The 23,589-nt window shown below is 42.6% G+C and overlaps 2 pseudogenes; both read right to left on the reverse strand.

Moving 5' to 3' along the window:
* Nucleotides 1-4,569: 4,569 nt before the first annotated feature.
* On the reverse strand, nt 4,570-5,463 carry LOC149209879 (serine/threonine-protein kinase AFC1 pseudogene; annotated as a pseudogene).
* A 3,548-nt stretch (nt 5,464-9,011) lies between these two features.
* LOC149209880 (serine/threonine-protein kinase AFC1 pseudogene) lies at nt 9,012-9,926 on the reverse strand (annotated as a pseudogene).
* Between the last annotated feature and the right edge of the window lie 13,663 nt (nt 9,927-23,589).

Consider the following 23,589-nt stretch of genomic DNA (forward strand, 5'->3'; position numbering starts at 1 on the left):
TGAAGATTGATGAAGACCTTCCAGATAAGGAAATTGAAGAACATGAAGTTGATCCTCACATTGAAGAAGAAGAACCTAAAGAAGAAGAAAAAAATCAAGAAATACTCAAAGAAAAAGAACCATCTCAAACTCCTTCAAAGATGAAAATTCTCCAAAACTATCACTCAGAAGAGCAGATTATTGGCAATATAGATGAAGGGATGCAAACCCGAAGAAGGATGACAAATACACCAAAGAAAAATGATATTGCTCTTCTATCCATGATAGAACTAGAAACATTTACTCAAGCAAGGATCCTCATTGGGTAAAAGCCATGGAGGAAGAAATGTCTCAAATTGAGAAGAATGAGACATGGGAGCTGGTACCTCGTCCAAAGGACAAAAACATAATAGGAACCAAGTGGATGTTTAAAAACAAAATGAATGAAGATGGACAAATCATCAGAAACAAGGCAAGGCTTATTTGTAAAGGCTATTCATAAATTGAAGGAATTGACTTTGAAGAAACATTTGCACCAGTGGCTCGTGTGGAAGCTATCAGGATGTTCTTGGCATTTTCTTGCTCAAAAGGATTCAAAATTTATCAAATGGACGTAAAATTAACGTTTCTGAATGGGGAACTCAAGGAAGAAGTCTACATGGAGCAACCAGAAGGGTTTAATCGAAGAGAAGGAAAAGACTTTGTTTGTAAGTTGAAAAAGGCATTATATGGGTTGAAAAACGCTCCTAGAGCTTGGTACGCAATATTGGATCACTATCTACAACAACAAGGCTTCAAGAAGGGGGTGGCAGGAAGTAATCTCTACATAAAGACAAATGAGGATAAGTTACTAGTCACACTTGTTTATGTTGATGATTTGATTTTTGCTAGTAATAATGACGAGATGAGCCATGAGTTCTATCAAAATATATCAAAAGAGTTCGAGATGTCAATGATAGGAGAGTTATCTCACTTCCTTGGACTACAAGTATCTCAAACCACATCAGGCATGTTTATATCTCAAGACAAATATCTTAAAGACATGCTTAAAAGATATGGAATGGAAGACTGTGCACCCATGAGCACACCTCTGACCACAAGTTGCAAATTGATAAAAAATGATGACTCCCCTCTGGTAGATGCAACCCATTACAGGTCAATAATTGGAGCCCTTTTGTACTTAACTACTACGAGACCCTACATTATCTAAGCAGTAGGAATGGTGGGAAGATTTCAATAAGCTCCTAAACAATCCAATTTGTTGGCTGTGAAAAGAATTCTCAGATACTTGAAAGGAACTCCTGATTTCGGTCTCTGGTACCCTAAGAGCTCAAATCTTACCTTGACTGCATACACCGATGCTTATTGGGCTGGAAGTGTCGATGATTGGAAAAGTGCTAGTGTAAATGCATTCTTCCTAGGAGACTGTTTAGTATCTTGACTCAGCAAAAAATAGACATCCATATCTCTATCTACAGCTGAAGCCGAGTATATAGCTACTGTAGATTGTTGTACTCAAATACTATGGATGAAGGAAGCTCTAAAAGATGTCAACATAGGTTCAAATCAACCAACTACCACCTATTGTGATAACACAAGTGTGATCAGCCTCAGCAAAAATCCAGTGATGCACTCAAAGACCAAACATATACCAATCAAGTATCATTTCCTTCGTGAACAATTAGCTGAACAAAACATCATCTTGGAATATATCAATACTAAGGAGCAGATAGCTGATATTTTCACAAAACCTCTTCCTCAAGAAGCATTTGAACATCTTTGTCAAAAGATGGAAGTTATCTCTTTAGCATCATTTAAGTTGATTCATAAAGATTTTGCAGGACAGGGGGAGCAGTTCGATAGGGGGAGTCCCTGAGAACTCCTTTGCCATTGATGTTAAAGGGGGAGAGAAGAAGAATATTGCCATAAATAACAAAGGGGGAGATTGTTGACCTAGATTGTCATTGATGTCAATATGGCAATATTCTGGATAAGTAACCAATGATGTGAGGCCAAGGAGAAGTAGAGCAGATCCGTGAAGAAACAAGAGCAAGAAACCATGAGGAGAAACCAGAGGAAAGCTAAGACAGTCAAGCCATTGGAGAGAATATCGAAAGTCATAGGAGCTATTAGAGCAGAGCTATCAAAGCAAAGAAGAGGTATTGGAGAGGTATCGAAAGCCACAGGAAAGCCAAGTAAGTGTAAGAGCGGGAGATTGAGGAGGAGCCATATCGGGAGTGTCGCATGTAATATATGCCAAAGAAGTTAACAAAGGAGCCAAAAGAGTGGAGCAGTATATAATATTGGCAGAAATCAAGAAGACGGATGAAGAGTGAATGCACGTGGTTATATTTCAAAAGGCAGGTTTGTAATAGTGGTAGTGGTTTTCAGGCGGACGCTAGGCGGTAAGTGGTATTTAGAGGAGAGCACCCGATTCCATTCAATGGGCAACACATAGCACTCGAGTGGAGAGAGAAAACCACTTTTTCGGGTGGTTATTTCCCTTGCAAATTGCTCACCTGAAATTCATGCAGGCCGTTGGATCTAGCACGGGTTGATCAATGACGAAGGATCAACGGACGGTTTTGGGTTTGTTACACAGCAATTTGTCACCGTTTGTCACCGTCCCTGTTATCCCTCACCCACATACTGGAGGACTCATTCCGGGACCTGTGAGAAGTGACATGACCTGAAACCACTTGCATCATATTCCTCTTAGCATGAGCTTCATTTTCCCTGCAGACATCTCCTGCAAAATCCTCATGAAAACAACTCTTTTTACATTAGCGCGGGTTCACTGTTCACTGCCCGCGCCTGTTAGCGCTTGAGATTTCACCCTAGGCTGAGGAAGGTAAACCTTCAAGGCAACATCAAACCATTTCACCGTAGCTAGCCCTACGGGGTATGAGAAGGCTCTCTCCGGTCTATCTTGGCAAATTTTCAATGGGGTGAGATGACCAATCAAAGGTAACACTGATATTAGGCTAGTAAACTGATTAGGAAGTGTTGATTTGGGGTTTTTAATGACGGGGTTTTTCTGGGCTGCATGGGCAAAATCACAGCTTCAAACAGAGAAATATAATGAACAACACAGGTTGACGACTGAGGCAAGGTAGGCAAGGAATTTAGCATCAAATCTAGATTTTTAAATGGGATGGCAAGACTGGTGAGGAGCTAAGGAGGGCAAATAATACTTTGAATCCTCCTTAAACAGAAGAAAACATTGAATATGAGCAAATTTATAGGAGGAGCATACAATACTATCAATTCCTACCTAAACACTTCTTTTGCTCAATTAGATATGATCATGAGGTGAATGAAACATAACAGTTTACATATGAGACAAAGGGAAAACTTATGCTAAATTAACATACCACATGAATCTCAGAAGTTAGAGCTGTGAAATTTTCATTAAAAATCCCTGCAGAAAACTGTGCATTGAAAGCTCTGTTCCAGCACTCAGCACTCAGAAAATCTCCACCTTTCACTCTTTTTACAATATATTAAATATAACTCAGAAAAAACCAATCGATGAAAGATGGGGGGCGGTTTCACTTGAAATCTTAAAAATAGGAAAAAGTCTGCTTAAGGAACAACGTTACAATTTGTTTGTTGATAACCAATGAATAGGCAAAACCTGTAGCTGAATCTTCTGATTGGCAACTGAAGACCCAAAATAGACCAACCAATTCGTTTTCTATGCTGGGATAGTTATATGTATTTCAATTTGGCTTTTGACTTTACGCTGCATTTGAATGAGAACTAAAACAACAGTAGCGTAATATTTCTCCAAAAACTTTTCCCTACAGGTCAATAAAAATAATGAGCTGTTCAACCATAATTGCCAGAATAAAGAGAATCACCATTTTTCCTAAAACAGAACGTCGTTTCCCTTGAATTCCTCTGATGGCCGACACATGGAGCGCAAATCCAGTTGAAACATTAATTAAAATCTGGGGAAATAGGAGTCGAATCCTATTCTGTTGTTCTGGCACCGTTTGAATAGCGGTCACCTGGATTCAACGTTCTGGGGTATGCTGTTGCTGGAAAATCTGTGATGAGTCCATCTACTTGGGCGAAGTTGACAAGGGAGTTAATTTCCAATGTTGGATCTGAGAGATAATCGAAGGCTAAAGTCGTAAATGCGTTTCTGAGATAAGAGACAAAGACTGATATATTTTGCAGGTGCAACCGCTTGACATTATCTATGTTCCCTGTAAGGTAACCACCAGGACTCTGGAAAACCGCCTCTACTTAATGTTATGGCGTGAGCAACTTCTTTGATCTCCTTGATAGTTTGAATTCAGAATTCTGATATTATCTCCCTCCACCTCGTAAACAAGATTGAATTTTGTTTGTTGCTTTCAACTCCCTTAGCACAGCACTGTCATCGGACTTTGTCATTAGTCTATCGGCTATGTTGTGGTAGCCACTCTTATTTATAACTGATAATCAATCTTCCGTGCTGCTGCTATGGCTCGCGCATACTGTATGTTGATGAGGACATTGACATTTTCTTGACTATTCTGGCCACAAATACAACCCATTGCCTCATGGAGATCCAACCAAATAACTGTCGAATGCATACACTCACGAATTGTACCCATATCTCGGTCCTTCTCTGAAGAATGGATGTCTCAAAGCTTGCAAAGCTTTCAAACGTTCAGAGGGTTCAAACCGAAGAAGACCTTGCAACAAGTCTATAAAAAGATCCGCCGAATGGTCTACATGCTGCTTTATCGAATCCCTAAGCTTTGGCAATTTTCTCACTGTTCTGATGCTCTCTCTAGAAAATGCTCCTTCAGGCCAATTCAGGCCGTGGCAAAGCTCCTAAAACCCTTTCCATCATAGCAAGATGTTCCAAGTTTTCATGGGTCTGAAACAAAGTATCTCCCGAGCAGATTTCCACAAGTATGCACCCTATACTTCAAATATCACAAGGGTAATTCCATCCAAGTCCCAAAATGACTTCAGGAGCTCGATAATGCCGTGTAGCAACAACTGAGGTGTGATTTTGATGTTCAAATGTCATACTTCCAAAATCAATTATCTTAAATGCACTGGACTTTGGCCACCGTTTGAAGTCATCTGAAAATCCCTTAACACCCGTGTGCTATTTTTGTCATACTTAGAAACTTCAAGAAGCGCTTCAATTTCGATCATTCCTGCCTCTCGGTATTTTTGTACGCCACGAACAATTTTGATAGCTACAAAATCCTTCGATTTTCGGTCCCAGCATTCCAAGGTCTGACATTTCATATCTGAGTGATAAGGTTGTCTTCTATCCAGATACCCCACTGTTTTGTCCCTGTACAGCAAATGCGCTGGGGAGGATCCTTGATTTGAAGATTCTCCTCTTTTAAATCCAGAGACAGTACCCGATCTTTTGTTCTGCTTCATGTTACTTTTGACAACCTGGTGCCATCTCTTCACTGCATTAGATGTCTGCTCATCAAATACGGTCTTCTTCATATTTGAACCCATCTGTGTCACAAGTACATAGAGAGGAGATTTCAAGCCAAATTGAAACCATATGAAACGGAAAAAGGCAACTTCGAAAGTATTCTGGAACAGAGTAAAATGTATCAGAAACAGAATCAATTGAGGGCGACCGAACCAAAAATATTCATCACTGAGCCGCACCAATGGAATTCCTTGAACTACAACATGTTTGGATTGGATTTCTAGTGCCATCTTTCTTATGATTACTTGCAGTTTAGTTCCAACCAATAGAATTATAATCAAAGGAGAAAAACTTAACCAGAAGTATCCCTGACAACCATGCACGTTGAGAAGTAAGTATATCACAGCAAAAACCCATAATGGAAGGCTAATCCCAACAACTGTCTTGAAGTCATAATCCAGGGATCTCTCAATATATTTGTGAAAATTAAATCTGCTTCCTGGAGCTAAGTGTGCAGAGACGAAGCCATGGCGCAATGTGAAGTAATCGACTTTAGTCACTGAACATAAAAACTGTTGAAAAAAGAACATTCAATCCAGATGAAGATTGGTATCCTATTCCAAAAATGCAGATGGCGCCCTCCAAATAGCTTTTTGCCTCTGATTGCTGATGATGTTTCAAATTGTGCTTGTGCAGGGATAGGAGCGTTGAAGTTTGCTGCTGCCTTTTGAAGAGCTAGAGAATAAATTACATAATCCAGAGATGGAGCATAAATTACATAATTTAAAACAACACATTAATGATTTCTTCTTCAAAACAGGGTTTTGAAGAAGAATCAATCTCTGACATGAGACGGAGTCTAACATCGGCTCCATTTGGGATGGCAGCTGCCGCTCCGTGGAGGTGCCAAGAACCGCAGAACTTTGGGAGAGCAGACAATGCCTCCACCCATTGGGCAATGGAGTCATCATCAACACAACTCTTGACTTATTTTCAAACTGAAACTGAACTCAAACAATCTTCAAGCAAACTAAAACAAGATGCTGCCCTTATGGCTGCTTATTTATTTACAAATCCTACTCTAATCTGCTGTACAAATAATAGATCAGGTAATGCTAAAATGCCATATTAACCATTCAAGTAAACCTGAGAATGAAGCCGCTTGAGAATGCTGCCACGAAGTCACAGATGCAGTTGCTGGCAGCCCTTCATGCACATACTGAGCCTGGTCATGTATAAGACAGTCTGATCTATCAATCAAACTGAAAAATGTGTCCATGTATGCTGCAATAGGATCACGGAAGCCGGACTCTGTTGGCTGCCCCAACTCTGCGATGCATACTTCCAGCTGCACATTGTCAATGTATACCTCTATAGGCAAGTCTGTTATTGCTTGTTGTGAAGGAGGAAGGATTTCCAAGAACTTTTTAGGGTCTTGGAAATTATATGACTGGATCTGCTCATCTAAATCTTGAATCTCCTTCTCAATTCTTTCAACAAGTAACTCACAGACGCTAGGATGATAATTCAGAGATTTCAAACATTGAAGGAAAAAACTTAAAACTTCTTCATTAATTTCAATATCCACTAAGCATTCTCTAAATTCGTTTAGAGCTTCACATAGTGCAGGGTTTGCCACATACCCTACCATTGCATGAACATATCAACAGGCACTGGAATGTCTGGATCGAGTTGGAGTCGCCAGGTGAATGATTCAGCCTGCATATGTATCTGACTGCTGTCCACCATCAGCATCAGATCTGAAATTTGATTGCATGTACCGGGACAAAACAATCAACAAGTTGAATATTCTCCCCAGTATGGTCGCCACTATGTTAGCGCTTGAGATTTCACCCTAGGCTGAGGAAGGTAAACCTTCAAGGCAACATCAAACCATTTCACCTCGTAGCTAGCCCTACGGGGTATGAGAAGGCTCTCTCCGGTCTATCTTGGCAAATTTTCAATGGGGTGAGATGACCAATCAAAGGTAACACTGATATTAGGCTAGTAAACTGATTAGGAAGTGTTGATTTGGGGTTTTTAATGACGGGGTTTTTCTGGGCTGCATGGGCAAAATCACAGCTTCAAACAGAGAAATATAATGAACAACACAGGTTGACGACTGAGGCAAGGTAGGCAAGGAATTTAGCATCAAATCTAGATTTTTAAATGGGATGGCAAGACTGGTGAGGAGCTAAGGAGGGCAAATAATACTTTGAATCCTCCTTAAACAGAAGAAAACATTGAATATGAGCAAATTTATAGGAGGAGCATACAATACTATGAATTCCTACCTAAACACTTCTTTTGCTCAATTAGATATGATCATGAGGTGAATGAAACATAACAGTTTACATATGAGACAAAGGGAAAACTTATGCTAAATTAACATACCACATGAATCTCAGAAGTTAGAGCTGTGAAATTTTCATTAAAAATCCCTGCAGAAAACTGTGCATTGAAAGCTTTGTTCCAGCACTCAGCACTCAGAAAATCTCCACCTTTCACTCTTTTTACAATATATTAAATATAACTCAGAAAAAACCAATCGATGAAAGATGGGGGGCGGTTTCACTTGAAATCTTAAAAATAGGAAAAAGTCTGCTTAAGGAACAGCGTTACAATTTGTTTGTTGATAACCAATGAATAGGCAAAACCTGTAGCTGAATCTTCTGATCGGCAACTGAAGACCCAAAATAGACCAACCAATTCGTTTTCTATGCTGGGATAGTTATATGTATTTCAATTTGGCTTTTGACTTTACGCTGCATTTGAATGAGAACTAAAACAACAGTAGCGTAATATCTTCTCCAAAAACTTTTCCCTACAGGTCAATAAAAATAATGAGCTGTTCAACCATAATTGCCAGAATAAAGAGAATCACCATTTTTTCTAAAACAGAACGTCGTTTCCCTTGAATTCCTCTGATGGCCGACACATGGAGCGCAAATCCGGTTGAAACATTAATTAAAATCTGGGGAAATAGGAGTCGAATCCTATTCTGTTGTTCTGGCACCGTTTGAATAGCGGTCGCTTGGATTCAACGTTCTGGGGTATGCTGTTGCTGGAAAATCTGTGATGAGTCCATCTACTTGGGCGAAGTTGACAAGGGAGTTAATTTCCAATGTTGGATCTGAGAGATAATCGAAGGCTAAAGTCATAAATGCGTTTCTGAGATAAGAGACAAAGACTGATATATTTTGCAGGTGCAACCGCTTGACATTATCTATGTTCCCTGTAAGGTAACCACTAGGACTCTGGAAAACCGCCTCTACTTAATGTTACGGCGTGAGCAACTTCTTTGATCTCCTTGATAGTTTGAATTCAGAATTCTGATATTATCTCCCTCCACCTCGTAAACAAGATTGAATTTTGTTTGTTGCTTTCAACTCCCTTAGCACAGCACTGTCATCGGACTTTGTCATTAGTCTATCGGCTATGTTGTGGTAGCCACTCTTATTTATAACTGAAATGGTGGGCTCTATGATAATCAATCTTCCGTGCTGCTACTGTGGCTCGCGCATACTGTATGTTGATGAGGACATTGACATTTTCTTGACTATTCTGGCCACAAATACAACCCATTGCCTCATGGAGATCCAACCAAATAACTGTCGAATGCATACACTCACGAATTGTACCCATATCTTGGTCCTTCTCTGAAGAATGGATGTCTCAAAGCTTGCAAAGCTGTCAAACGTTCAGACGGTTCAAACCGAAGAAGACCTTGCAACAAGTCTATAAAAAGATCCGCCGAATGGTCTACATGCTGCTTTATCGAATCCCTAAGCTTTGGCAATTTTCTCACTGTTCTGATGCTCTCTCTAGAAAATGCTCCTTCAGGCCAATTCAATCTTGTTCCAGGCCAATTCAGGCTGTGGCAAAGCTCCTAAAACCCTTTCCATCATAGCAAGATGTTCCAAGTTTTCATGGGTCTGAAACAAAGTATCTCCCGAGCAGATTTCCACAAGTATGCACCCTATACTTCAAATATCACAAGGGTAATTCCATCCAAGTCCCAAAATGACTTCAGGAGCTCGATAATGCCGTGTAGCAACAACTGAGGTGTGATTTTGATGTTCAAATGTCATACTTCCAAAATCAATTATCTTAAATGCACTGGACTTTGGCCACCGTTTGAAGTCATCTGAAAATCCCTTAACACCCGTGTGCTATTTTTGTCATACTTAGAAACTTCAAGAAGCGCTTCAATTTCGATCATTCCTGCCTCTCGGTATTTTTGTACGCCACAAACAATTTTGATAGCTACAAAATCCTTCGATTTTCGGTCCCAGCATTCCAAGGTCTGACATTTCATATCTGAGTGATAAGGTTGTCTTCTATCCAGATACCCCACTGTTTTGTCCCTGTACAGCAAATGCGCTGGGGAGGATCCTTGATTTGAAGATTCTCCTCTTTTAAATCCAGAGACAGTACCCGATCTTTTGTTCCGCTTCATGTTACTTTTGACAACCTGGTGCCATCTCTTCACTGCATTAGATGTCTGCTCATCAAATACGGTCTTCTTCATATTTGAACCCATCTGTGTCACAAGTACATAGAGAGGAGATTTCAAGCCAAATTGAAACCATATGAAACGGAAAAAGGCAACTTCAAAAGTATTCTGGAACAGAGTAAAATGTATCAGAAACAGAATCAATTGAGGGCGACCGAACCAAAAATATTCATCACTGAGCCGCACCAATGGAATTCCTTGAACTACAACATGTTTGGATTGGATTTCTAGTGCCATCTTTCTGATGATTACTTGCAGTTTAGTTCCAACCAATAGAATTATAATCAAAGGAGAAAAACTTAACCAGAAGTATCCCTAACAACCATGCACGTTGAGAAGTAAGTATATCACAGCAAAAACCCATAATGGAAGGCTAATCCCAACAACTGTCTTGAAGTCATCATCCAGGGATCTCTCAATATATTTGTGAAAATTAAATCTGCTTCCTGGAGCTAAGTGTGCAGAGACGAAGCCATGGCACAATGTGAAGTAATCGACTTTAGTCACTGAACATAAAAACTGTTGAAAAAAAAACATTCAATCCAGATGAAGATTGGTATCCTATTCCAAAAATGCAGATGGCGCCCTCCAAATAGCTTTTTGCCTCTGATTGCTGATGATGTTTCAAATTGTGCTTGTGCAGGGATAGGAGCGTTGAAGTTTGCTGCTGCCTTTTGAAGAGCTAGAGAATAAATTACATAATCCAGAGCTGGAGCATAAATTACATAATTTAAAACAACACATTAATGATTTCTTCTTCAAAATAGGGTTTTGAAGAAGAATCAATCTCTGACATGAGACGGAGTCTAACATCGGCTTCATTTGGGATGGCAGCTGCTGCTCCGTGGAGGTGCCAAGAACCGCAGAACTTTGGGAGAGCAGATAGTGCCTCCACCCATTGGGCAATGGAGTCATCATCAACACAACTCTTGACTTATTTTCAAACTGAAACTGAACTCAAACAATCTTCAAGCAAACTAAAACAAGATGCTGCCCTTATGGCTGCTTATTTATTTACAAATCCTACTCTAATCTGCTGTACAAATAATAGATCAGGTAATGCTAAAATGCCATATTAACCATTCAAGTAAACCTGAGAATGAAGCCGCTTGAGAATGCTGCCACGAAGTCACAGATGCAGTTGCTGGCAGCCCTTCATGCACATACTGAGCCTGGTCATGTACAAGACAGTCTGATCTATCAATCAAACTGAAAAATGTGTCCATGTATGCTGCAATAGGATCACGGAAGCCGGACTCTGTTGGCTGCCCCAACTCTGCGATGCATACTTCCAGCTGCACATTGTCAATGTATACCTCTATAGGCAAGTCTGTTATTGCTTGTTGTGAAGGAGGAAGGATTTCCAAGAACTTTTTAGGGTCTTGGAAATTATATGACTGGATCTGCTCATCTAAATCTTGAATCTCCTTCTCGATTCTTTCAACAAGTAACTCATAGACGCTAGGATGATAATTCGGAGATTTCAAACATTGAAGGAAAAAACTTAAAACTTCTTCATTAATTTCAATATCCACTAAGCATTCTCTAAATTCGTTTAGAGCTTCACACAGTGCAGGGTTTGCCACATACCCTACCATTGCATGAACATATCAACAGGCACTGGAATGTCTAGATCGAGTTGGAGTCGCCAGGTGAATGATTCAGCCTGCATATGTATCTGACTGCTGTCCACCATCAGCATCAGATCTGAAATTTGATTGCATGTACCGGGACAAAACAATCAACAAGTTGAATGTTCTCCCCAGTATGGTCGCCACTATGTTAGCGCTTGAGATTTCACCCTAGGCTGAGGAAGGTAAACCTTCAAGGCAACATCAAACCATTTCACCTTGTAGCTAGCCCTACGGGGTATGAGAAGGCTCTCTCCGGTCTATCTTGGCAAATTTTCAATGGGGTGAGATGACCAATCAAAGGTAACACTGATATTAGGCTAGTAAACTGATTAGGAAGTGTTGATTTGGGGTTTTTAATGACGGGGTTTTTCTGGGCTGCATGGGCAAAATCACAGCTTCAAACAGAGAAATATAATGAACAACACAGGTTGACGACTGAGGCAAGGTAGGCAAGGAATTTAGCATCAAATCTAGATTTTTAAATGGGATGGCAAGACTGGTGAGGAGCTAAGGAGGGCAAATAATACTTTGAATCCTCCTTAAACAGAAGAAAACATTGAATATGAGCAAATTTATAGGAGGAGCATACAATACTATGAATTCCTACCTAAACACTTCATTTGCTCAATTAGATATGATCATGAGGTGAATGAAACATAACAGTTTACATATGAGACAAAGGGAAAACTTATGCTAAATTAACATACCACATGAATCTCAGAAGTTAGAGCTGTGAAATTTTCATTAAAAATCCCTGCAGAAAACTGTACATTGAAAGCTCTGTTCCAGCACTCAGCACTCAGATAAAACCTCCTCTTTTCTCTCCTTACTTTTTACAATATATTAAATATAACTCAGAAAAAACTAATCGATGAAAGATGGGGGGCGGTTTCACTTGAAATCTTAAAAATAGGAAAAAGTCTGCTTAAGGAACAACGTTACAATTTGTTTGTTGATAACCAATGAATAGGCAAAACCTGTAGCTGAATCTTCTGATCGGCAACTGAAGACCCAAAATAGACCAACCAATTCGTTTTCTATGCTGGGATAGTTATATGTATTTCAATTTGGTTTTTGACTTTACGCTGCATTTGAATGAGAACTAAAACAACAGTAGCGTAATATCTTCTCCAAAAACGTTTCCCTACAGGTCAATAAAAATAATGAGCTGTTCAACCATAATTGCCAGAATAAAGAGAATCACCATTTTTTCTAAAACAGAACGTCGTTTCCCTTGAATTCCTCTGATGGCCGACACATGGAGCGCAAATCCAGTTGAAACATTAATTAAAATCTGGGGAAATAGGAGTCGAATCCTATTTTGTTGTTCTGGCACCGTTTGAATAGCGGTCGCCTGGATTCAACGTTCTGGGGTATGCTGTTGCTGGAAAATCTGTGATGAGTCCATCTACTTGGGCGAAGTTGACAAGGGAGTTAATTTCCAATGTTGTATCTGAGAGATAATCGAAGGCTAAAGTCGTAAATGCGTTTCTGAGATAAGAGACAAAGACTGATATATTTTGCAGGTGCAACCGCTTGACATTATCTATGTTCCCTGTAAGGTAACCACCAGGACTCTGGAAAACCGCCTCTACTTAATGTTACGGCGTGAGCAACTTCTTTGATCTCCTTGATAGTTTGAATTCAGAATTCTGATATTATCTCCCTCCACCTCGTAAACAAGATTGAATTTTGTTTGTTGCTTTCAACTCCCTTAGCACAGCACTGTCATCGGACTTTGTCATTAGTCTATCGGTTATGTTGTGGTAGCCACTCTTATTTATAACTGAAATGGTGGGCTCTATGATAATCAATCTTCCGTGCTGCTACTATGGCTCGCGCATACTGTATGTTGATGAGGACATTGACATTTTCTTGACTATTCTGGCCACAAATACAACCCATTGCCTCATGGAGATCCAACCAAATAACTGTCGAATGCATACACTCACGAATTGTACCCATATCTCGGTCCTTCTCTGAAGAATGGATGTCTCAAAGCTTGCAAAGCTGTCAAACGTTCAGAGGGTTCAAACCGAAGAAGACCTTGCAACAAGTCTATAAAAAGATCCGCCGAATGGTCTACATGCTGCTTTATCGAATCCCTAAGCTTTGGCAATTTTCTCACTGTTCTGATGCTCTCTCTAGAAAATGCTCCTTCAGGCCAATTCAATCTTGTTCCAGGCCAATTCAGGCCGTGGCAAAGCTCCTAAAACCCTTTCCATCATAGCAAGATGTTCCAAGTTTTCATGGGTCTGAAACAAAGTATCTCCCGAGCAGATTTCCACAAGTATGCACCCTATACTTCAAATATCACAAGGGTAATTCCATCCAAGTCCCAAAATGACTTCAGGAGCTCGATAATGCCGTGTAGCAACAAATGAGGTGTGATTTTGATGTTCAAATGTCATACTTCCAAAATCAATTATCTTAAATGCACTGGACTTTGGCCACCGTTTGAAGTCATCTGAAAATCCCTTAACACCCGTGTGCTATTTTTGTCATACTTAGAAACTTCAAGAAGCGCTTCAATTTTGATCATTCCTGCCTCTCGGTATTTTTGTACGCCACGAACAATTTTGATAGCTACAAAATCCTTCGATTTTCGGTCCCAGCATTCCAAGGTCTGACATTTCATATCTGAGTGATAAGGTTGTCTTCTATCCAGATACCCCACTGTTTTGTCCCTGTACAGCAAATGCGCTGGGGAGGATCCTTGATTTGAAGATTCTCCTCTTTTAAATCCAGAGACAGTACCCGATCTTTTGTTCCGCTTCATGTTACTTTTGACAACTTGGTGCCATCTCTTCACTGCATTAGATGTCTGCTCATCAAATACGGTCTTCTTCATATTTGAACCCATCTGTGTCACAAGTACATAGAGAGGAGATTTCAAGCCAAATTGAAACCATATGAAACGGAAAAAGGCAACTTCGAAAGTATTCTGGAACAGAGTAAAATGTATCAGAAACAGAATCAATTGAGGGCGACCGAACCAAAAATATTCATCACTGAGCCGCACCAATGGAATTCCTTGAACTACAACATGTTTGGATTGGATTTCTAGTGCCATCTTTCTTATGATTACTTGCAGTTTAGTTCCAACCAATAGAATTATAATCAAAGGAGAAAAACTTAACCAGAAGTATCCCTGACAACGATGCACGTTGAGAAGTAAGTATATCACAGCAAAAACCCATAATGGAAGGCTAATCCCAACAACTGTCTTGAAGTCATCATCCAGGGATCTCTCAATATATTTGTGAAAATTAAATCTGCTTCCTGGAGCTAAGTGTGCAGAGACGAAGCCATGGCGCAATGTGAAGTAATCGACTTTAGTCACTGAACATAAAAACTGTTGAAAAAAAAACATTCAATCCAGATGAAGATTGGTATCCTATTCCAAAAATGCAGATGGCGCCCTCCAAATAGCTTTTTGCCTCTGATTGCTGATGATGTTTCAAATTGTGCTTGTGCAGGGATAGGAGCGTTGAAGTTTGTTGCTGCCTTTTGAAGAGCTAGAGAATAAATTACATAATCCAGAGCTGGAGCATAAATTACATAATTTAAAACAACACATTAATGATTTCTTCTTCAAAACAGGGTTTTGAAGAAGAATCAATCTCTGACATGAGACGGAGTCTAACATCAAACCACTTTTTCGGGTGGTTATTTCCCTTGCAAATTGCTCACCTGAAATTCATGCAGGCCGTTGGATCTAGCGCGGGTTCATCAATGACGAAGGATCAACGGACGGTTTTGGGTTTGTTACACAGCAATTTGTCACCGTTTGTCACCGTCCCTGTTATCCCTCACCCACATACTGGAGGACTCATTCCGGGACCTGTGAGAAGTGACATGACCTGAAACCACTTGCATCATATTCCTCTTAGCATGAGCTTCATTTGCCCTGAAGACATCTCCTGCAAAATCCTCATGAAAACAACTCTTTTTACATTAGCGCGGGTTCACTGTTCACTGCCCGCGCCAATGGGGGAAATACTCTATAAAGGGCGCGCCATTGGCGCTCTGTCCCAGAGTCACACTCGCGCCAACCGAATTGAGTAAATTTTTCAACGACCAAACTCCCGAAGGTTCTCTTCAACCCATTCACCAACTGAATCTATGTTGAGCTAGGATGGTTTGGCTTCGAATCTCCATAGAAGGGAAAGTGGTTTTCCACCTTTCATGGAAGTTTCCAAGTGATAAAGCCAATCCCATGAATAATGTGGTTGATCCTATCTCTTTCCCTCTCTATCTATAAAAGCTTGCCTCTATGCCTTGAGCAAGCTAGTTGGAGTGATAGTTCCAGGAGTTTAAGAGTTTGAAGCTGCAAGAACCTTCTTTGCACCCATAAGGCCAAATCTAAGTAAGGAGATTCTTGTCACCCAAAGAGAGAGAGGCTTGTTCCTCATCCCAACAAGCTTTGCAAGACTTGTGTAGCTGACTACCCCGCCAAAGGAGGATTTGACGTCAAAACAATGGTTGTATTCTTATTTGTTATTCATTAATAATAGATGACTATCATTATGGTTCCACTCTCATTGTCTCATGTTTGATGTTGAGTTATATCTTTTCTGACTGATATATAATTGCATCTACTAGATTTTACGCTTGTTTTCGTGTTGTTCTTTGCGTGTGCAGGTATCCTATCACGGAGATCGTGCGGATCATGACCGGCCAAGGCAAAGGAACGAGGGCGACATCTCTTCGACGAACACTAGCGTTGGAATCCAAGTAGGTTCTCACCATCTACTTTGTATTTGCAGTTAGGAACTTGCGTGATAGCATTGTGTGATTGTTGCTAGACCTGGTCTGGGCTAGTAGGGATCGTCTCTGTCCGCAGAGAGGATTTACCTCCACAACAATTTGGCGACTCCGCTGGGGAGATCTTGTTGTTTGATTTGTAAACTTTAGACAGAGCCTGAAGCACGGCCAGGTAGCCTTCGAAACGCTATTGCTTTGCATTAGCGAAGTAGATCAACGCCACTTCAGTCAATCTCCGGTTTGGTTTACGAACTGAACAACTTGGAGTTTGTCTTGTCTCTTTGGTTTTTCTTGTTTTGATTGCTTAGATAGCTTTCTGGGTCAAATTTCTTGCTGTTTCTTGCTTCCTGGTTTGCCTGGACACTGTTCTCAAGCCCTGAGTCACTTGCTTTTGTTTCGATTTAAGTTAACTTGATTAGCGCGCTTTTTAGCCAAACAATCGCGCTATTGGCGCAAGTTGCTCAAAGACAACCCGCACCAATCCTATAAAGGCGCGAGCTGTAGCCTGACAGTCGCGCCAGGCCTGTCAACTTTTCAAGTTCGCTTGTCCTTAAGCCCTCTGAGCTTGGATTTGTGTCTAGCTGTCTTTTTTTCAATTACTGGAGTGTGTTTGACCTTGATTTGACTGGTTTTAGACCTTCATCATTTGGGTGGTTGCCTTTTTCTATCGGTTTCACATCTTAGCCCTAGGGCATCTAGTGGCTTTGTGCGTCGGGCCTCCCGGAGGTGTTTTGTGTTCTTTGATCATCTGGTCAATATTGTGGTTATTCCTTTGCATTCGCTCAGTAGTTGTCAAAGTTTTTTTTTTGTTATTCAAGTGATTTGTTTCTTTATCGCTTGGGTTTCACTTGGCTTCGTTTGAGCTTGGATCACATAGCTCATAAGAGGTCTTTGTATTTTCTTTTTGGTTTGAAGGATTGTTTTGGTGTTTTTGGGATTCGTTTGTGTTCTCATTGAGTGAAATTGTTCTTTTGCTCGGTGTTACTGTCTCTCAAAATTCATTTTGTGCACTTAGCCATTGAAAAGGAAAACGAATAATCTTTGTTGCGTTACATTAGTTAATTGAAAGTAGAAGATTTTCATTGATTTAGTGATTTAAAACAAAAGAAAATTTTTGTTTACTTGTCATTAGCTGCATCAAAGTGATTCGTGCTTGTTTGTGGTCATTTTGTTTGAAAAGATCCTTAACTCTCTTGTAGTTAGCATTCATCGAACGAAATGATATTCTTTGGCATGTAGTTTGCATTCAGGAAATTGTGAGAGATTACATACGGTAGGACCTGAAACTGAAACTTAATCAAAGATCAACCATAAAATGAACTGAATGAACTTAAAAACGCATTGGAACATAATGCTCACTAAGTAGAGGTCTAGGCTAGAGACGTGCTCCGGCGTCGTTAAACCTAGTCACTGTTGTTTCACACTACGGTTGGGTGATTCCTCCTTTTGTGACTCGATAGTGGTCTAGCACGGACTTGAGCTCCCACGTACCGTCGCGTATATAGGGGAGACTCCACTAGGTTATCATCCTTGATCCATAGGAAGCCGTGTCTGCCGCCTTACAAGCCGTAACGCACCGAACACAGCATTCGGGAAGATTGACTGCAGTACGGGAAGTCCTTGGTTTTCATATGATTGCCAAGGTGTATAAGCAGTTTTACGGATTGTCTGGTAAACCCTTTGCCTAGTATCTCCAGAGTAGTCACTTTTGATCCTTTTCAGACTCCTTAAACGAAAAGGCTCACTTGAGCAGTTTGTCACTTCGGGCTCATAAAACATTCGAAGGCGACTAGAGTCACCTTTTTGTCCTTTTCTCGACTCTTAAAACATGAAAAGGTCAAGTTGTGTCTTTGCGTCAGTTTGTCACTTCGGGCTCATAAAACATTCGAAGGCGACTAGAGTCACCTTTTTGTCATTTTCTCGACTCTTAAAACATGAAAAGGTCAAGTTGTGTCTTTGCGTCTTAAAATTCATTTGGCCACGATAAACATTACCTGGTTAGATCTTGTGTGAGTAGGGTCTTTTATCGTTAGACTCCCTTAGGTTTGTTTGAAGTTTGTCATCCTGGCTGAACCGTCGACTCCCGTTCCAAGTGATCAAGGCTCTCCATCTTCCGCTGCTCCTGAGGTACCGGTTGTGAGTGATACTCTTCCTGTTATCCCGAGTATCCAACCGATCAACTCTCGCGCTCTGGAAGACGAGGGTTACGAAGTTCATTGGAACCCAATCTGGAAGCCTGACGACGACGATATTCCTGTTACCCCACCTGGTGTTTCATCTTCAATGTCTACCTCCCACATGGATGAGACATCTCCTAGCATGAGTGAGACACCTGTGGTGTCGAATATCGACACTCCCATCCTAGCTACTTCTCCACTTCCCCCGCGCTATCAGTCGTTGAGGGACAGGGTAGCTGCCAGGACTCCTGCTTCGACCATGTGGGATCCGCATGTTACTCCCACCACGAGACCTTTTGTTTCAAAACCCCATACTACACCTGTTACTTCAGTTCCGACGAATCCAACTGTTTGTGTAGCACATTCAACTCCGGTCGTTAGTGCCATAACAACGTCCTCATCTTTGAACACTGGTGCTGGTCCCCCTCACGGTCAAGTGAGTAGTGGCCAGCCGGAACTCTCGCCTAGAGTTGTCCACCCTGCACAAAGTGCTCCACCCTCTTCTGGTCCCGTTCCAGGAGGAGGGCCGTATGATGCTTCTGGACAACCTGTTCAGGATCCGAATGCGCAGGGTCTGTTATTTTATTATGATTCTACCGGTCAATACCTTCAACTATCTCAACCCTTGCCTACTCAACCTATGGTTGAGGTTTCGGTACCGTTAGCCATTACTTGGGACCCTAGCACTCACTCTTTCCATGGAGGCCAAGCAATACCTGGACAGCTTCAAGGACCACCTAACCAAGGCCAGCCATCTTATCTGCAAACCCCCCAGGGGCAGCAATATTATGGCCAGTCTTACCCAGGACAATCTGGGGGCCTACAAGGACAACCCTATCAGGGACAACCTTTGGCCGCTGGCGGTCCGTCCTTCACCTATCTGACTCAACCTTCGGGTTATCCGGGGCAACCCGGTACCCAGCAAGGTTACCTGTCTGGACAACCAGGACAACCTTATATTCAATAAGGCCAACCTGATATTCAACAGGGTTATCCCTCTAGACAAACCAGACAACCTTATATTCAACAAGGCCAACCTGGTATTCAGCAGGGTTATCCCTCTGGACAAACCGGACAAACTTACATTCCACAAGGTCAACCGGCAGTCCAACAGGGGTATCCTTCTGGGCAAGGGGGGCAACCTTACATACAGCAAGGCCAACCCACTGCCCAGTCTAGTCATCCTTCTGGGCAAGGGGGGCAACCTTACTTACGGCAGGGCCAACCCACTGCCCAGCCTACTCATCCTTCTAGGCAAACGGGCCAGCTCTCTGCATAGCAAGGCCAACCCACTGCCTAGCTCAGTCATCCTTCTGGACAGGCTAGTCAACCTCAAGGCCAACCGGCCGTCCAGTCCGCGCAACCATCTGTCCCGCAAGGACGACCCTTGGTTGTTCAAGGACAACCTGGTACCCAGCAGACATATCCCTCTGGGCAACCAGGCCCGTCCCAAACCCAACCAGGCCAACCTTCCGGCCAGATGGTCCAAGCCCAGCCTGTTCAAGGACATTCTTCTGGGATCCAGACTCAACTTGGTTATCAAATGCAAGGTGGGCCATGGCCCCAACCTTCGTACCAAGCGCAGCCTTCTTATCAGGCCCAATATGGAGCTCAACAAGTGTATGGCTACCAGCGACCCCAGGGGCAAACTCAATTTACCCCTTACCAAAATTATCAACAAATGCAGGTTACTCCTTATCAAAATTATCAGCAACAGTACGTTGCACCTGCAGGTCAAGTTGCTAATTCATGGGGAGCTGGGGGGCAGACCCAGGGTCAACTGTCTGCATATGGACAGAACCCCTACGGGCAAAATCCCTATGGGCAAGGCCCCTTCGGGCCAGGCCCATCCGGACAAAGTCCATGGGGGCAACCACCACCTGGTTGGAACCCTGGTACTACCTCTCTTCCACAGCCACAAATGTCCTTTAACCCTCAGTTGCCTTTCTTAGCGACGTTGGAACTTCCGGATGTGTCCAAGTTGACGAATGATCCCATTCTTCATAATCCATATTGGCCACTAGTTCCGACTAAAATACCCGGTGATTGCCCAAAATTTGATGGCAAAGCTGGTGAAGACCCTCAAGCCCATGTCATGACCTATCACCTTTGGTGCTCATCGAACTCATGGCTTGATGACTCTATCCGGCTCCGCCTTTTTCAAAGAACTCTCACCGGCTCAGCCGCTAAGTGGTATATTGAGCTGAATCGTGGAACATTTCAAGATTTCAACTCGTTGGCTATGGTGTTCCTAACTCATTTTCAGTTACCCATTCGGTATGAGACAGGGACACATCTCCTTACGTCTCTCAAACAGGACACGGCTACGCATATATCCGATCATATACATGAATGGAGACGACGTCATCGCTTGATCAAATTTTGGATTCCTGATCAACTCCTGACCGATTGGTTCACAACTTCCTTTGTCCCTGCGATCGCGCTAGACATCGCCATGGGAGCTTGTGTAACTGAAGAGTAAGCTATCGCACGTGCTCAGTACCTTGACTTAGCATACTCTCAGTCAGGTACTTTATATGATTATTTGCCAGACGCCCCGAGACCCGGACAATCCAAAGCTCCGCCAAAACCATCTGTTGACGAAGTTATTGGCTCTGTAAACTCGTCAATAACTCCGTAAACTCGTCATCAAAGAAATCGGCCGCGAACCCTAGGAAGCAAAAACAAAACGCTTCTAATGGAAATACTTCTCAGGGCCAATCTAATTCTGGAAGTACCTCCGAGGTTAACGCCGTCCAGTCCACCGCGGCGGATAAATCCTCGAAAGGGAAGAAGAAAGGGAAAGCTAAGAATAAGACCGAACAGCCCAAACAGGACTCCCCTAAAAATCCAACCGAAGAAGGAGCCAAACGAAAACCTAAGTATCCTTGTCTTATCTGTGATGAGGATCACTACACCAAAGACTGCCCAAGGCGGTCCGAAGTTAGTCGGTTATTGAAAGGTGCTCCTGGGACTCCTGCTGTGCTTAAGGAACCTTTCCCTTCTCAGCAAACTCAAATGGTGGCAGACCCATCTCAACCCTCTTCCTCATTTGGCTCTCAAGTATTTATGGCTGGGACAATTCCCATCCATGTTACTACTCGAGCAAAAGAATATCCCTCTCCTGCCGGGAAAGAGCCGGAGGTCCCCTCCAGCGCTCCTCCGTCCAGTTCTGGTCCTCTCCACATCGAAAGGCCCAGCACTGAGACGATCCCCCGACCCCCTCCGAAAGGTGTACTCCGGAAGTCGTCTTACAACCCTAATGCTCGTGCTGCCCAACACTATAGCATTGTTGAGGACTTAGCTTAGGCTCTGTCTGCTATGTCCGCTCTAGAAGTCCTCCAGAGCTGCCCCTCCCAGAGGAAGTCCTTGCTATCGGCTATCGGTGGCATAGACCCGGCTGATTCAGATTTGATTTCTTTCGATCTCGAGGGCTTTACGCCGAGACTGCCCCACCAAGTCGCTTTCCTTATACAGGTCATCATCAATGGCAAAACAATTCATCGTACAGTCATTGATGAAGGTGCCTCAACTTGCATCATGTCTGTTGCTTGCTGGAAGGCTATTGGTTCTCCTACGTTGAGTCAGTCTCCTACGATGTTAGAAGCCTTCGATGGAAGAGAGTCTCGTCCTTATGGTATCCTCCAATGCTTGCCCATCTCCCTGGAAGGAAAGACGGTAGAAGTAGAGGTAGAAGTCGTTGACGCTAATCTCACCTATAATCTCCTCCTCGGACGTAGCTGGACATATGCCATGCAAGCCGTGGCCTCCTCCCTTTTCCGTGTCATTCGTTTCCCTCATCAGGGGAAGATTGTCACGGTGGACCAGCTCTCCTTCTTCGCCTCTTCTTCTGAAGGTAATGTGCCATTTGTGGAGCATACCTCTAAGTCATTCGAGAGTGTGGGAGCCGGACTTTTTAAAGATCCCGCTCTAATGGGTGTCTTTCCCCTTCCACCTCTGAATCTCGCCCCTATTAACATGATCTCTGTGCGTTCTGATCCGTGGGTCCTTCCTCCCGCTAATCAGGAAGAATCCTGGGGCGATATGATGCCGTTGAGTCCTGCCGAGCTCAACTACGTCGAAATCGTCGCTGCATCGGCTCCCCCTGCTGAACCTGCTCTTCTGGGCAGTGTTCCCGATTCATATGTTCATTTCCCTTGGCTAGGAGATGATGCTACTTCGGATCCATTAAAGGAAATATTTCCTTCTGATGAAGCCATCATAGAGACCATGTCTCTTGAAGAGCTCCCTTGGTCAGATCATCACCACCGCTCTTCGTTTCTCCCTCCCCATCAGGAAATGATCGCATGTCTCGAGCGGTTTGCTTCGTGTATCCCATCCTCGCCCCTTCAAACACCTGTTCAGCTTTACCAAGTGTCTTCTGAGGGCAATATGGGAAACATCACGCAAACCCAACCCATCGACATCTCTGTGAAACCAGGGATTGTTGAGTACATTTACATAGGAGTCACTTGCACTCCAGAGGAATTTCAACATTACACCGCTCTATTTCGCGAATTTCGTGATGTCTTCGCTTGGTCCTATGAAGAAATGCCCGGCATCGACCCTAGTATTGTGGTGCACGAAATACCTACGTATCCAGGTGCTAAGCCTGTTCGTCAGCGCCTACGCCCTGTGCACCCCCGAAAGGCCGCAACCATTAAAGCAGAAGTCGAAAAGCTTCTCAAGGCTGGTTTCATTTACCCCATTCCACTGACGGATTGGGTCTCTAATATAGTTCCTGTGAACAAAAAGCAGGGCACTATTCGAGTCTGTGTTGATTACCGTGATATCAATCGCGCTTGTCCTAAGGATAACTTCCCTACACCCTTCATCGATCAGCTTATTGATGAGTGTGCAGGAAGCGAAATTTACTCGTTCATGGACAGTTTTTCTGGATATAACCAGATCAACATCGCGCCTGCTGATCAACATAAGACCGCTTTTATCTGTCCTTGGGGCACTTTTGCCTATAAGAAGCTCCCTTTCGGTTTAAAAAATGCCGGCGCTACCTTCCAACGTGCGATGTCCTATGCCTTTCATGATATTCGACACATCGTGCAACCGTATCTGGATGACCTTCCGGCTCATTCAGCCAAGCGACAAGACCAT

The sequence above is a fragment of the Pinus tabuliformis genome, chromosome 1_2 (assembly GCF_031772625.1).
Source record: "Pinus tabuliformis cultivar Carrire ecotype Pingquan chromosome 1_2, CPIR1, whole genome shotgun sequence".
In the NCBI taxonomy this organism is placed as follows: domain Eukaryota; kingdom Viridiplantae; phylum Streptophyta; class Pinopsida; order Pinales; family Pinaceae; genus Pinus; species Pinus tabuliformis.